At 45.2% G+C, this 17,140-nt stretch overlaps 1 protein-coding gene across 8 annotated transcripts in view; it reads right to left on the bottom strand.

Moving 5' to 3' along the window:
• Positions 1-13,092, bottom strand: part of SEMA4D (semaphorin 4D) — a 167,110-nt gene extending 154,018 nt beyond the window's left edge. For 3 of the 8 annotated variants that reach the window (XM_074953106.1, XM_074953099.1, XM_074953098.1), the window contains exon 1: positions 12,800-13,091. The gene's annotated coding sequence lies outside the window, so the exon portion shown is untranslated. Of the gene's footprint in view, positions 1-11,394; positions 11,467-11,598; positions 12,212-12,632 lie in introns of those variants that run through there. The other 5 variants (XM_074953104.1, XM_074953100.1, XM_074953101.1 and 2 more) reach the window with 5 other exon arrangements.
• Between the last annotated feature and the right edge of the window lie 4,048 nt (positions 13,093-17,140).

Genomic DNA, 17,140 nt, shown 5'->3' with positions numbered 1-17,140 from the left:
ATCAAAACAAGAAATAGACCAGATTTGTTTTGTACTCATTTGCCTCCTCCCCTGTCTAGGGGAATCATTCCTCTAGGTCACACTGCAGTCACTCACAGAGAAGGTGCAGCGAGGTAGATCTAGCCATGTATCAATCAGAGGCCAGGCTAACCTCCTTGTTCCAATAAGAACAATAACTTAGGTGCTCCATTTCTTATTGGAACCCTCCGTGAAGTCAACCCTGTAAGCCGTGTCCTCAGTCGCCCCTCCCTGCGTCAGAGCAACGGCAAACAATCGTGCATCTGAGTTGAGAGTGCTGTCCAGAGCAGTCACAATGGAGCACTCTGATTGGGCTAAAACATTGTCGCGGGTGGTTCTGGGTACATATTGTCCGGCCCCCGTTCCCTCCCTCCCTCCGTGAAGGCAAGGGCAGACAATTGTTTCGCGCCTTTTTTCCTGAGTTACCTGTGCGGACGCCATACCACCGCAAGCATGGAGCCCGCTCAGGTAACCGTCACCGTATGTCTCCTGGGTGCTGGCAGACGCGGTACGGCATTGCTACACAGTAGCAGCAACCCATTGCCTTCTGGCAGCAGACGGTACAGTACGACTGGTAGCCGTCCTCGTCATGTCCGAGGTGTTCCTGGTCGCCTGTGTGAGGTCGATCAGGAGCGCCTGGGCAGACATGGGCGCAGGGACTAAATTTTTAGTGACTTGTACATTCAGAATCACTAGAATTTGTGTGTCCAGGCAAAATGCTCATATTCTCCTAAAGGTGCTTTTTCAGCAATCCTGCTTCAAGGATTTTCTTAACAGAGGCTTACAGGTAGCTGCATGTGTTTTTTGGTCAAAGATTCTGAGTTCTATTTTCCTTGACACTTGTATATAGTTAGCTGATGACTTCTTGCTTCTATAGATCATTGTTAAGAGTATACAATTATAGTAAAGCTTTCTAGTGTGTTAATTTAAAATTTACATGTGGAAAGGTAGGGGACTCTATATTGTAACTTGGCTTTCTTCAATTAGACAAAATTATAATTTACATTCTAACCAGCCTCTGATAATGTGGACAGATTGCTGAAAAAGCACCTTTAGGAGAATATGAGCATTTTGCCTGGACACACAAATTCTAGTGATTCTGAATGTACAAATACAAACTTTTTGTAGTCATAACTTATTCTTTAGGGTGGAAAGGGCAGTCATGGTGTATTTACTTAGGAATAACTAAGATGGGCATAAAGGCTTTTAGTTTTCAGTGCAGTTTCATCTGGGAATGAAGCAACATGTAATCCATGTTCACATTTTACAAAACGAAGAGTGTTGCAATTCTGAGACCTCTTTAGAAATTCTTTATTCCAGAAGGACAGTAAAGATGACTTCTCCATGTTTTTCAGCAGGATGTTTTTTTCTGTTCCTAACCAGAACAAAAGTACTGTTACTAAAAATTAGTTTTAGAACTATAACAGATATGTAACATTCTAACCTCAATACATAAAGATTGATTCATAAAACTCACTGCACATCAAGATTATGCAATCATTCTTCAGTCACTAGACCATTTCCCACCCCCCACAAACATGCTTCCTCCCCTCTTTGTGTGTACAGTGGTGAACTCATTGATATCTAATAGGCACCCTACACAGTGAGCTTCTTAAAAATTAGTATTAGCCTATATCTGAGCCAAATCCTGGCAGAACTGTACACACTGCAGCAAAATTAGAACATGTTGGCCTCATTACAGGACCAAGTAAAATCTCCAGGTTGAATTTCACTTGCTCGCTCACTCCAAATTATGTCTGTGGGTATATAACAGGGCATGGGCCTGATTTTAAGAAGTGCCCATGCATAATTTATCCTGGACCTAATCTACACGTTCATTTATATCAACTACATGTGCAAACTAGGTAATTATGCACATTGATAGCCAGTTAAACTAGGAAGTTGGTCACAAGGTGACTACCCCTTATAGGGAGATAGGGCCAGCCAGATCTGTGTCATAATTAATTAGCTGCTTCCCAGACTGAGGCGGTCCACTAAGAGGGACAGGCGATAGCTTATAAAAGACCTGAGACAGATAAGTCTGGGAGGGGGCAGATTCCTGCAGAAGACCCTAAGCCATCATCTGAGAATAGTACTCAGGGGAACCAACTTTTAGGGCCGAATATATGGGAATAGGTGCCAGAAGGTGGGTTGCAGAGAAGCTGTAAAGAACAAAGGAACCTTTTTTATTTGTTTGGACTTTTTTAGTTTGACTTTTGCTGGAAGAGGCTATGTTTGTTTGGGACTTCGCCAGAGAGCTAAGCCAATCTCTAGCACAGCTATAAGGAGAGCTTAAGGGACCTACTTCGGAGAGGGAAACTGAGGTAGAGAATGCTGCAGTGCCACACTTTGCCAGCAGGGACCACGAGGAGGCAACCATGCCCATACATCAGGGTCACACATTTCCTAGCTTCTGTAGGCCAAGTGTATTGCACACATCAGGGGATCATTCCATCCTTTCATTTCCTCCTCCCCGCCAGGTCCCTCTGTGCATGTCTCCTTTCCTCCATACAAAAGGTTCTGTACGTCCCTCTCCCTTATACCATAGTCCCCCATTTTGCCTTCCATGCCAAGGCTGTATGCATGCATGCCCCTATTCCCTCCCCACCCCCATGTTATTTTCTCCCACCACTATTCTTCTTTCTGTCTGATAGATAAGTCATTCCAGGTGTCAACATATTAAACTACATTGGGAGGATAGGCAGAGATGAAAGAGAAGTACTCTTATGTTGGAAGGCATTAAACCAATTGTTAGATCTACAGATTATGATAGAAGTGCTTGAAGCTGCAGCTTTGCTAAAGAACTGACTGGGAGGGACTTCATGTACTCCCAATTTTCCCACTTTTGGTTTTCCCTAAAATCAACAGGGTTGTGGTCACTGATATCTAGATCTTTTCCTGACATTTTGGAGTTGGCTGGATGCAGCATTCAACAATTATCAGGTTAGACAGACACACACATGGAGAAATGCTGCCAAGTGTAAGGCCTTCGCCAGCTCAGCCAATTACTCCTGGGAGAATTCTGCACCACTGTGCACATGCAGAATTCATGTTCCCTGCACATTTCTTTGCTTCCTCACAGAAAATTATGGGGAAGCAAAGGGAAGCCACATGACCAGTCAGGCACCCTTCCCCAGCAGCACAGGTGCCTATTTTTGGGTGCCCAGAACAGCCAGAGGAGAGGTAAATACTGCAGTGAGAACCAGGCTGGGATGCCCCAGCTGGCAGCTCCTACCCTGCGCTGGGCTCAGCTGCTAGTCCTGGTTGTGCTGAAGGCAAGGAAGGAGAACAAGACTTCCTCTTCCCCTGCAACAAGTAGCTGAGTAAGACTCACACCCAGAAATCTTCCCAGCTGCAGGAAGCTCCGCACGACCCCCAGCTGCTTCTTGCCCCCATCGCTCCCCAGCTGCAGGGAAGGGGTCACTGTATGGGGAGCTGCTCCCCTGTCCACCCAACCCCTGTGCATCTGGAGCCCCTCCCCCAGCCACCCACCCAGAGGCAGATTACTGTTTTATGGGGTCCTGGGCCAGAGCAACTGGGGGCCCATCCCCACCCCTTCCACCTACAGTCCCCTGTACTCCTCCCCTGGTGCTCCTGCCGGGGAGCAGGGTCAGGGCACAGGGACTTGACCTGATTTCCAGCAGGAGTGCTGGGCAGAGTGGGGCAAGTCCCAACACCCCAACCCCACTTCCCAGGCAGACAGATCAGGGCAAACCCCACTGGTTCCTAGGGTCCGCTACCTATTAGGGACCCTATTAGGTAAGCACTGCACAACAGAAGGATAGTCCCCCCAAAGAGCTTACAAGTATTTCAATAACTAATGACATGTTATTAATTTTGTTGTAGAAAAAAATGTTAAAGTGATACTTTCAAAAGTTTCCACTGAACCTGTAATGACAAGTAGAGAAATGGACACGAATGCTTAAATGTGAGAAAGGAGCTTTTTTTACTTAGGCTTGTGACCATTTTTTCTTCTACAGGATGGAAGAAGCAGGGTTTTGAGGTTTTAATTAATTTAATTAAGTTTTAATTTTCTTCCCTCTACCCACTCCTCATAGAAATATCAAAAATGCCACATCTGATCTCCTTTGGGTTTGCCAGTTGACTCACAGCATGTTTAATGTGTCCTGGCACAGCTTAAATGAAGGGGTATAAACTTTGAAATTTTAAGAGACTTTCTCCGAAACATTAATCAGACACTGAAGTTAAATAGGTGTTAAGAACAAAGATCAAAGTGTTTTAAGTAATTTGACTAAAAATCCATTTCCCGCTCTGCTTTTACTCTTCATATGTCATATCACTAGTCTCCAGTCATTATAGTGCTTATTTACACTAAGAAAATAGACATTCAATTCACTCTCAGCACAGCTCTTCTGGTGGTAGCCACAGTAGAAACTGTTATATAAATGAGACTCTGTGATGGTGGTAAAAATGCTAGAAGTTACCAGAACCTTGTCTACACTAGTGCTCCTATCAGTGCAGCTGAAGCTGGCAGAAGCATAGGTGGGATTATTTTCCCCCACCCTCAACATAGACAACTCTATAGAGTTTTCCAAGATAGAGAAGACCTGAATGTGAAACATGAACAGAAGTGTGTGTGTGTGTGTGTATATATGTGTGTGTAAGAATACCTCAAAGGTCACTGATTACACCATAACCTTACGTACCAAGATGGATTTTCCAACACTGCCAATTTTTAAATCAAGACTGGATGTCTCTAAAAGATATGCTCTAGGAATTATTTTGGGGAAGTTCTATGGCCTGTGTTACACAAGAGGTCAGACTACATAATCACGGTAGTCTCTTATGGCCTTAACATCCATGAGTCCACAAAGCAACAAAACAGAACACAAATCCATACCTCTTTCCTTTAAGGCACCATCTCATTGTTATATATCATCTTATGCATTTACTACTTCTTGCATTCTCTAAAAATGAATCATGGAATATAAAATCAGTCACATGAATAAGTAATTAAGGTTTAATTTAAAACAAGAAAAAACCTACTAAGTTTACAAACAACACAAGTGACCTTGCACCTTGAAAAATCCCCTTTAGACTCATGTAAATCACAGAAAATTTTGGTTCTTATAATGATCTGCATTTAAGTTTCACTGTATAAATTATGTCAGTCAACTTTGATAAATACCGCTCTCCGTCACTGTCACTTCTTATTTCAATATGTCTTTGCCCAACAAATACTATTGAAAAAAGAACAGGAGTGCTTGTGGCACCTTAGAGACTAACAAATTTATTAGAGCATAAGCTTTCATGGGCTACAGCCCACTTCATCGGATGCATAGAATGGAACCTATAGTAAGAAAATATGTATACATACAGAGAAGGTGGAAATTGCCGTACACACTGTAAGAGGCTAATTAATTAAGATGCGCTATTATCAGCAGGAGAAAAACACTTTTGTAGTGATAATCAAAATGGCTCATTTAGAGAGTTGACAAGAAGGTGTGAGGATACTTAACATGGGGAAATAGATTCAATATGTGTAATGACCCAGCCACTCCCAGTCTCTATTCAAACCCAAGTTAATGGTATCTATTTTGCATATTAATTCAAGCTCAGCATATTAATTCAAGCTCAGACTCCTTGGAGTCTGTTTTTGAAGCTTTTCTGGTGCAGAATTGCCACCCTTAAGTCTTTTACTGAGCAGCCAGAGAGGTTGAAGTGTTCTCCTACTGGTTTTTGAATGTTATGATTCCTGATGTCAGATTTGTGTCCATTTATTCTTTTGCGTAGAGACTGTCTGGTTTGACCAATGTACATGGCAGAAGGGCATTGCTGGCACATGATGGCATATATCACATTGGTAGATGTGCAGGTGAACGAGCCCCTGATGGCGTGGCTAGTGTGACTAGCTGTTATGATGGTATCACTTGAATAAATATGTGGACAGAGTTGGCATGGGGCTTTGTTGCAAGGATAGGTTCCTGGGTTAGTGGTTCTGTTGTGTGGTATGTGGTTGCTGGTGAGTATTTGCTTCAGGTTGGGAGGCTGTCTGTAGGCAAGGACTGGCCTGTCTCCCAGGATTTGTGAGAGTGTTGGGTCATCCTTCAGGATAGGTTGTAGATCCTTAATAATGCGTTGGAGGGGTTTTAGTTGGGGGCTGAAGGGACAGCTAGTGGCGCGCTGTTATTTTCTTTGTTGGGCCTGTTCTGTAGTAGGTGACTTCTGGGTACTCTTCTGGCTCCGTCAATCTGTTTTTTCACTTCAGCAGGTGGGTATTGTAGTTCTAAGAATGCTCGATAGAAATCTTGTAGGTGTTTGTCTCTGTCTGAGGGATTGGGGCAAATGCAGTTGTATCGTAGAGCTTGGCTGTAGACAATGGATCGTGTGGTATGGTCTGAATGGAAGCTGGAAGCATGTAGGTAAGTATAGCGGTCAGTAGGTTTCCGGTATAGGGTGGTGTTTATGTGACCATCAGTCATTAGCACAATAGTGTCCAGGAAATGGACCGCTTGTGTGGATTGGTATAGGCTGAGGTTGATGGTGGGATGGAAATTGTTGAAATCATGGTGGAATTCCTCAAAAAGCCCAATGCCAACTCTGTCCACATATTTATTCAAGTGACACCATCATAGGACCTAATCACATTAGCCACGCCATCAGGGGCTCATTCACCTGCACATCTGCCAATGTGATATATGCCATCATGTGCCAGCAATGCCCTTCTGCCATGTACATTGGTCAAACCAGACAGTCTCTACGCAAAAGAATAAATGGACACAAATCTGACATCAGGAATCATAACATTCAAAAACCAGTAGGAGAACACTTCAACCTCTCTGGCTGCTCAGTAAAAGACTTAAGGGTGGCAATTCTGCACCAGAAAAGCTTCAAAAACAGACTCCAAGGAGTCTGAGCTTGAATTAATATGCTGAGCTTGAATTAATATGCAAAATAGATACCATTAACTTGGGTTTGAATAGAGACTGGGAGTGGCTGGGTCATTACACATATTGAATCTATTTCCCCATGTTAAGTATCCTCACACCTTCTTGTCAACTCTCTAAATGAGCCATTTTGATTATCACTACAAAAGTGTTTTTCTCCTGCTGATAATAGCGCATCTTAATTAATTAGCCTCTTACAGTGTGTACGGCAATTTCCACCTTCTCTGTATGTATACATATTTTCTTACTATAGGTTCCATTCTATGCATCCGATGAAGTGGGCTGTAGCCCATGAAAGCTTATGCTCTAATAAATTTGTTAGTCTCTAAGGTGCCACAAGCACTCCTCTTCTTTTTGCAGATACAGACTAACACAGCTGCTACTCTGAAACCTGTTGAAAAAAGGATATTTTCCTTGAACATTTGAAATACTTTGTATTCTTTCATCAGAAAATGTTTCATTTCCTACATCAGACAAAAAAAGCAATGACAACAACTGCTTTTTGGAAATTTTTATTTTCTAAAGCCAACAAACAAATCATAAGAGATCTATAAACATTACAGAATTTAAATTAGGGATGTAAAAGCTTAAACGTTAACTGGTAAGTATTAGGTTCAGCGTTAAGTGGACCTTAACTGTTAACCCCGGTGGTGGGCGGGACCCCATCCACAATGGGCAGGTGAGACCCCAGCCACAGCCGTACCGGAACAGCTCCAGCCCCAATCCCATCCATAGGGGGCAGGCAGGACCACAGCCCTAGCCCGCAGCCCCTGCTGCTGGCCCACCGGAGTGACCTCGGTTAATGATTAACTGGTTAACTGATATAATTTTAATCGTGTAACCGCTTAACTTTTTTAAGCAATATTTACATCCCTAATTTAAATAATATTCCAGAGTAATTCCTTTATAGCAGCACCATTTACATTGATCTAAAGAAGAAAAAGGCTCTCTTTGGTTTAAAGTATTTCCTAGAGACAATGCATATCTGTTGATTTACACATCACTTTCTGCAGACTATGTACGGCAAGTCTTAGATCTTACAGTAATTAACTCTTGGCTTTAAAACAAATAGACTATTTCAACTCTGCATGTAATTTAAAGAACTCATTATTTTCACTAACATTTGTAACAAAATACAAATATGTTCTACTTTGTAAGACAAAAATTCTTACTACAACAAACGTTCAAGTAAACAGGCATTGTGCAGGTGGTATGTGAGAGAGTTGAAAGGAGCAGGACAAAGAGAGCACATGCAGCCCGCTGCAACCTCACATCATGGCCAAGCAGCTCCACACAGCTGGTACCTACTCACCATGTCTCCACAGTCCTCCCTCACAGGATTCACACAGAGACAGCCACTGTAAAACAGTTTGTGCTATGGCAACTGGGGAGGGCTCCTTAGGGAAATGGGAATGGCAGGGCCAGGGCATCCAGGGGATTCACGTAACTCTCAGGCAGTCTTTATGGCAGGGCTCATAAAAAGCCCCAGAAAAAGTTCAAAGCCATTCTCCTTTGGCAGAGGGCAGTTGTACTCATGCAACGTATTATTATGTCTGTACAATACAATAGTTGCTTAAGCATTTTTTTTTAAGTGACCCATCTATTACTAGGAAACAGAAAGCAGCAACAGCGTTGGTTAAATGAAACTAAGTCTTCACGCAAATCTTCCCTTGAATCCTTAGGATATGTCTACACTGCAATAAGATACTTGCAGTTGGCCCATGTCAGCTGACAGGCTCGTGGGCCTCAGGCTGTGGGGCTATAAAATTGCAGTATAGACGTTCTGGCTCAGGCTAGAGACCCCTAGGTTATTAGGTCTGTTAGGCCTCTCGTTCCACAACTTCTGGCCCTTCATCAAAATAAATAAATAAATAACATCAGAAGAACAGTGGAGTCTTGAAGTTTACACTACATTCTGCTGTTCCACTCAGCAATTTAGGTTTTTTTCTATAGCAAGGCCAGCATTTTCCAAAGTAAACACTGATTTTGTGTTAACTTTTGAATGCCCAATTTGACACCTAACTAGACCTGTGTGAATAACTGATTTTTCTGTTTGCTAGCAGTTCTTAAAATTGGATCAAATGAAATGTTTTGTTTGACTGGAAACTAAATGTTTTGTTCTGAAGCTTTTTTAGATTATTTTAAATAATATTGAAGGAAATCTAAAAACAGTCTTCTTGAATTGAAAAATCAAAATATTTTATTTTGAAATTGTCAGAACAAAAGATTGTGGTTTTTGTTTTTGTTTTTTTTTTTCTAAATGTGTAGGTTTTTTTTAAACTGAAACAATTTGGCAAAGTTGACACAAATTCTCAAAATGTTTCAGATGACCCAAATCCACATTTTTCAGTGGAAAAAAAGTTTCAGCTGAAAAATTTCATCCAGCTCTTCACCCAATACCCAAGTTTTCAGAGGCACTCAGGATTCATAGCTCTCATCAGCTGGAATGGTGGGTCCTCAATGCCTAATTTTTACAGGTACTAAGTGTCTGAGATTGGGCATGCAAATTTAGTTACTGCCTCTTATAATCTGTCTGAAATACCTATTTTGTTAGCACTTTCCTAGAAAACTGTGTAAACATTTTTCCTGTTAGAAAATTGCGAACTTAAGGCCTGATTTTGCAGTTGTGTCTGAGCACGCATATCCCTGCCCCCGCATGAAACCCACTGACTTCAGCGTTATTCTGCACGGGGTCCACCTGTGTGGATGCAGTTGCAGAATTGGAGCCATGGTTAGTAAATGCAGTGTAGAGAGTAGGGATGTAAAAGGTTAATTAGGCTTACCATTAACCGGACCTTAACCGTTAACCCTGGTGGCAGGCCGGCCGCACAGGGCCAGCCAGAGCAGCCCCAGCTGGGCGGGCAGGACCCCATCCACGCAGGGCAGGTGGGACCCCAGCCCATCCGTGCTGGGTGGGCAGGCAGGCTTTGGCGGGCTGGCCCGCCGGTGGGATCCCGGCTGCGGCGACCCGGAGCAGCCCCAGCCGTGCCACCAGGACCCCAGCCCCTACCTCCCAGCACTGGCCCGCCACAGCGACCTCAGTTAATGGTTAACCAGTTAAACAATGTAATTTTAATCATCCCTAGTAGAGAGGGCCTTGAATGAAATATTTACGTCCCTAGTAGAGAGGGCCTTGACTGAGAACAAACCAACTATGGCAACAGCAGAAAACCCTTGTACCACTCGAAGGGCAAAACTGTGCCCCTGCCACATCCCCTGCATCAAAGGAGGACCCTAAACACAGTGGGTTCCAAAATCTGCAGAGAGGTACTCTGAACTGCCTGCAGGTATCAGAGAAGTGCACTCCGATTCCTGTAACTGCAGCAATCCATTGGAAGATTTGAAGGCAAGCGAGTAATCAAATTTGCCACTACACATTGTCTGGTGAGAACGCCTCACTTGGTGGGAAAACAAAAAACAAAAAACAGGTGCTGAATAAGCTAGGGGCTCAGTAGTGGCTATTAAGCTTCTCTGCCTGAAGCAGAGAATTCTGGGTCTCCCAGGGCAAACCTATGCAAAGTTTGTTTGCTCAGATTTTGCAGAGTGGTCAAGGATTTGATCCAAAATATGGTTGCAGAAACCTGTACACAGTCAAAAGGTAAGTTTAGAAGAGTGTTTTTTGTGTTGCTTTGTTTTTTAAGAACTAAAGCCATGACAGTTATTTTAGCTGGGCAGGAAGGAAAATGGCTCCTTTCACAAAGAATGAGGTTTTCAGCTCTGCTGGACACTAAAGATATGTCTACAATTGCAATAAAACACCAAGACCCAGGCGGTGGGGCTTCGGCTTTGTACCCTGGTCCCCAGCAAGTCTAATGTCGGCTCTGCCGGGCAGACCCCCTGAAACCTGCTCGCAGCCCCCCAGTGGGCCCTGGACCTCTGGTTGAGAACCACTGACTTAATCCATCCACATGCTAGGGCAGGTACAGTCATCCCTCACAGGATGCATTATATATTAATATCAATACATTACATCTAAGCCAAAGTATGCACCATTGAAATTTATGATCACTGCATTATCTTTATGCAAAAGAATTATAAACTGGAGATTGCCTGGTGTCTAAACCTCAGAACACATTACCAAATAACATATACCTTAGACTGACAGCACAGAAGATTTTCATTTATAATTAGCTTGAGGGCAAATAAGAATTGACAAGAAACTCTGATGTCATTTCATGCATCTTTTGTAATCTCATCACCTCTGCAAAAAGCTGATATAAAATCTTACCACAGCTGAGAAATAAAAGAATACACAGTGGTTCTTTGAAAACATATGCAGCAAATTTCCAAACATTAAGCATCAAATACAGGCTTGATTTCTGTTTCATATGAGAATGAGATTTTAAACAGAAATCCTGACTTAAGCACCATGATACCACAAGTTCAGTGCCAAGCAATCTACACCTTTTGATTAGAGGTAAACAAGCCACTTTCCTGTTCAATGAAAATGTCTCAGATTCGTATTTACCAAAAAACAAGCAGCCAGCTCAAATATCCTTTACTTGTTGATCCTGGCAACACACCAAGAGGTTCAACTCAGTGCAGCCAATCTGCTACAACAGGTGCAGCACAGACCAACAGCGTCCTCTTCTCTATTTGGAATAACAAAACCAAATAACACGGTTGTGACCAGAAGACAAACAACACCACAAAACGTATTGCTTTACCCCACCCGAACTGCCTGAGGATAGGACTCCCAGTGCAAGGTTAAACCAAACGAGCAGCCTCTCCTTTTCGCTGGGCAGCTGGAGTGGAGCTGGTGAGAGAGAGAACCAGATTTGGACTGCAGGGCTGGAGCAAGGGGGACAACAGCCAGCGCGGGCAAACAGGGCTGGAAGGGGAAAAACTGATAAAGCTGTCAAGGAGAGACAGGAGGCGTCTCTTCCAAAGCATCTCACGCCAAGGCAGAAGTTTTGTAATGGGTCTGAGCAGAGCTTAAAGCTCGCTATTTCATTTTTCTCCAGCGCTCCCTCCTTCAGTTTGTCACAGCTGGAGAAAGCAGCAGCGCCTCGGCCTTCCCTTCACTCCTCTCCCAGACTCTCCCTTCTGGCTCCTTTAAACTGCTGCACAATCTGATGGGGGGGGGGGCACAACCCCAGGCGAGGATCAAGCACTTTCACAGCTCTCCCCTTGTGACCGTGAAACGCAAGTAGAAACCTGCCTCTTTTACATGAGACAGGGACCGGAACAAAGCGGGTGTGGTTTGTCCCCAGGCTTCTGGGGGGCTCGTGTCCACGGCAGGTTCCCCACTCAGATCAGGTGCGCGTGTTCACACGCAACGCGAACGAAGCACCCCCCACCGCCCGCGAGGCACGGCGGCGGGGGGAGGGGGTGTCACCCCACTATCCCACCCCTCCGTTTCCCCGCCAGGCTGGGGTGGCTGGCAGCGCGAGCTCTTGCTTGGGCAACAGCAGGGAGGGAAGCGGCGGCGGCTTTAGTGGGGAAACGCCGAGCCCAGCCCTGGGAGAACCGGAGCCGCGTTGCAAAAGGCGACCTGTGAAGCAACAAACCCACCCGAGAGAAGCGGTCCCTTCCCCTCACCCACCTCCCCAGCCCCCCGCTCCGGAGCGCCACTTCCCAGCCACCTACCATCCCCCTAGCCCTGCGCACAGATTCTGCCCCCCCTCCCCTGCCAGCTGCCCCCGCAAACACCCTCCCCGCCGCGGCAACCCGAGACAATTCCTCCCGGGCCTCCGGCCAACCCACCCCTGAGCCGGCCGGCGCTCCCAGACACGGACCGCAACCCAAATCCTGGAACCGTAGATGCCACTCACTCAGCCCGCAGGCGGCGGCGGCTCGGCGTCCCCGCGCAGCTCCAAAGAGCTCGGCCAGGCACCCGTCGGCGTGCAACGTGCACGGGCAAAAGCTCCTACCTGCCAGGCTGCAACACCCCCGCTCACACTCCGCTTCCCGGGCCGCCTTCCCCTGCTCTGCGTGCCGCTGCTGAGGCGCCTGCAACAGTGGGCAGCAGCAGCAGCAGCAGGAGGAGTTGGTGCCAGTGTGTAACAAGTTTGGGTTGCCCCGCAGTATGGCGGCGGCGGCGGCTGGTGGAGGAGGGAGCTCAATGCAGCAGCCCGAGGGCTTGTTGCCCTGCCGAGAGCAGCTCCAGGGGGAGGGGATGCCGGGGGCTGTGACTTGGGGGGAGGGGAGCTGTAGGCAGCCCGGGCTCACGCTGTGACCAGCGAGGCAGATTTTGATAGTTGTTTTCAGAGGGAGATTTTGGTCAATGGCTCGGGGAAGCAGGCACAGAAAAACCTGCCAGCCCCGGGCTGGGGGAGGGGAGAGCACTTGCAAACCCTGCCTCAAAATGATGATGGATGTTAGCTGCACGTCTAGGGAGAGAGGGGGTGCTGACGTTTTTGTACACAGAAACCATGCTACATTTCCATACACTGCTGCTGGTAGCTGTAGGCACTGATAGACTAAAGGAGAGGAAGACCTTTCTCTTCAAAATACCAGGGCTGGAAATGGAAACCTCCAGAACGGAGGGTTTTTCACCTGTAACCGACGTTATTTCTCATTTGTGTGCCATTTGATCCGGCCTTGAATCATAAACCTGGATGTCTTTCTTCTCACACACAGACACTGTATAATCACCTGACTAACCCAGGCAAGATTGCTCCTGCTGAATATTCACAAGTGCCCTGACTACTGTGTCATCTCCTGTATATAGAATGAAGTTATGTAGCTGAGACAGAAGGAACTGGAGAACTAGTGTGTGAGTGTGTGTGTGAGAGAGAGGAGGGGGGATACTAAACAAAAAACAGGAAAGGAACTGTCAAACACACTAAAGATTGCCTAGGTGTTGGGAGACCACAGAGACTAGATGTGATAGAAGAACCAGTAGCCAAGGCTTACTTTACACAGGTACTTTATGGATGTAATTTCATTTGGTGTCAAGGGGACTATTCGGGAAGCACACACATACATTGTTTTGTAGTTTTAAATTAATTCCCTTCACACATCATCTAGGCCAGTGGTTCTTAGCCTTTCCAGACTGCTGTACTCCCTTCAGGAGTCTGATTTATCTTGCCTACCCCAAGTTTTATGTCACTTAAAAACTATTTGCTTACAAAATCAGACATAAACATACAACTGTCATAGCACACTATTACTGAAAAATTGCCACTTTCTCATTTTTACCATATAATTATTAAATAAATCAACTGGAATATAATATTGTATGTACATTTCAGTGTATAGGATACAGAACGGTATAATAAAGTCATTTTATGTATGAAATTTTAGTTTTTACTGACTTCACTGGTGCTTTTCATGTAGCCTGTTCTAAAACTAGGCAAATATCTAGATGAGTTTATATGCCCCCTGGAAGACCTCTGCGTACCCGTGGTTAAGAACCACTGATCTAGGCACTATAGCCTTTGACAGCTGGCTCTCTAACCGACTGTGCAACACTGACTTTCTCCCACAGTGACTTCACTCTCCTGCTCCCTTGTCAAAGGATAATACCACAATGGGAGGTTTAAAGTTGGTCTGACCAACAATAAGCTCCAGGCATGCTGTTCCCTGGTACTAGCATGACAGAGCAGCATTGAGTGGCTTTTGCTACCTTTTTAGCTATTTTCAATAGTCATTTTTCTTTTTTCTACTTCTGTGCTTCCTTATATGTTATCAAAAGGAAAGGGGATATCCATTTTTCAACCAGAACAGAGCCACCCTTAATGAAAAAGATGGCAATTGCATACAATAAATCAACCAATCATTGATTATTTGATTGTGTACCATTTGAGGGTACCTTAATGTATTTATATTGAAAAAATAGAGTTGGTACCTTCAGAAACCTATCAAGCTGCGCACTAGCTACCTTTGTCCTCACTCCCCCTTTGCTCCTTTTTATTCGTCACACCCACCTTCTGCAACTTGTCTTAAGCTAGACTGCAAAATCCAGACTGGGACAGTCTCAGTGCAAAACACAACAGGGCCCAAATCCTGATTGGGGGCTTGCAGCAATAGCACAATACAAATAAATAATAATAATTAATAAGCAAACATATACTGTGCAACAGCAATTTCAGTTAAGTGTAGATGACTTTATCTGTAATAAGAGGGGAACAGTAGCCTGGCAGAGGAAAGGAAATAGGCCAATGACTATGCAGATGTGACCCATGGTGCTTCTGCTGAGTCACTGATGAGTTTTTGATTACAATCATATCCTATGCAAAGCTATGATAACTGTTGTTTTATTTACATTACAGTATAGGTGAATATGAACCGGCACTGCAGACACACAATTTCTTAATCACTGGGGCAGCGGTCAGCAACCTTCAGCACGCGGCCCATCAGGGTAATCTGCTGGCAGGCCGCGAGACATTTTGTTTACATTGACTATCCGCAGGCACAGCCCCCCGCAGCTCCCAGTGGTCGCGGTTCGCCATTCCCAGCCAATGAGAGCTGTGGGAAGCAGCGCAGGCCGCAGGGATGTGCTGGCCAGCATTTCCCACAGCTCTGATTGGCCGGAAACCGCAGCCACTGGGAGCTGCGGGGGGCCGTGCCTGCAGACAGTCAACGTAAACAAAATGTCTCGCAGCTCACCAGTGAATTACCCTGGTGGGCCATGTGCTGAAGGTTGCCGACCCGAGGGCCCTACCAAATTTACGGCCCTGAAAAACACATCATGGACTGTGAAATCTGGTCTTTTCTGTGTTTTTACCTTATACTATACAGATTTCACAGAGGAGACCAGCGTTTCTCAAATTGGGGGTCCTGACCCAAAAGGGATTTGCAGGGGGGTCACAGTATGGCTACCCTTACTTCTACGCTGCCTTCAGAGTTGGGTGGCCAAAGAGCGGCGGCTGTTGGCCAGGTGCCCAGCTCTGGAGGCAGCGCCCCGCCAGCAGCAGCACAGAAGTAAGGGTTGCAATACCAGACCATGACACCTTTACTTCTGTGTTGCTGCTTTACTTCAGAGCTGGGCAGCAGGAGACTGGCAGCTGCTGACCAAGGATCCAGCTCTGAAGGCAGCAGCGCAGAAGTAAGGATGGCGATACCATACCATGCCATCCTTATTTCTGCGCTGCTGCTGGCAATGACTCTGCCTTCAGAGATGAGCTCCGGGCCAGCAGCCACCGCTCTCCAGACGCTCAGCTCTGAAGGCAGCACCCCCACCAGCAGCAGCACATAAGGGTAGCAGTACTGCAACCCCCCCCTCCCCCCAAACTCCTTTTTGGGTCAGGACCCGTAAAGTTACACCACCTTGAAATTTCAGATTTAAATAGCTGAAATCATGAAATTTACAATTTTTAAAATCCTATGACCATTAAATTGACCAAGATGGACTGTGAATTTGGTAGGGCCGTATTCATCACCACAGAATGGAATTCCAGTGTCCTTTGATTATTCTTGTTTTGTTATCAGGAACCAAATAAACACATTTGAACAAAATATTTAGTTTACTGGAGAGGGAGTCTGTAGCGCAAAAGAGTGCTTAGATCCAGCACTACAAAATGTGCATGGGTTAGTACAGTGATGTCACAGTTCTCCATTAATCTGTCCATAATTCACATTAGATATAGAAAAGAGATATTGTTAAAACTGAGTTACTGAGAAATTGGAGCCAGATATGGATTCAGACTAACACCTCCAGCTAGGGACAATTGACCTGCAAATCAGGAGCTGGCCACCTTGACACTTTAGGCTGACTGTGACTTAGGCTTTGTCAATACTAGCACTTTTGTTGGTCAGAGGTCAGGGTGTGAAAAAACACACCCCTGACCGACAAGTTTCACTGACAAAAGCACCGGTATTGACACCACTATGTTGGGAGGAAGATGTTCACTGGGGATGGTTCAATTATGCCGGTGGGAGAGCTCCAGGAGACCTTACAACGGCGCAGCTGCAGTGGTACAGCTATGCTGCTATAAGGTCTGTAATGTAGATATAAGAGGCATTTGAAATGCTAGGGTTTGAGAGAGGTGGCAGAATGTTAATAGATATAGGGAACGTTAGCTATTATACAGAGGACCGTGAGTAATCCAATCCCCTTCAGATGATACTGCTAATCAAACATTACATTGTTGAAATGCCAATCTAATCCAAGCCAGCATGCCTGACACTATAATGGATTCTGTCACACCTTTAACATCAAAAAGGGGCACAGACTCTAAAGAACTTCGATTTCAGGCAGCAAGAAGGGGCCGATGACACATGGTTTTAGAGCAGTTTCTGAAAGGCTGCCTGACAAAGGGTCTGAGAAC

The sequence above is a fragment of the Natator depressus genome, chromosome 5 (assembly GCF_965152275.1).
Source record: "Natator depressus isolate rNatDep1 chromosome 5, rNatDep2.hap1, whole genome shotgun sequence".
NCBI lineage: Eukaryota > Metazoa > Chordata > Testudines > Cheloniidae > Natator > Natator depressus.
This window is presented reverse-complemented; position numbering and strand designations above follow the sequence as displayed.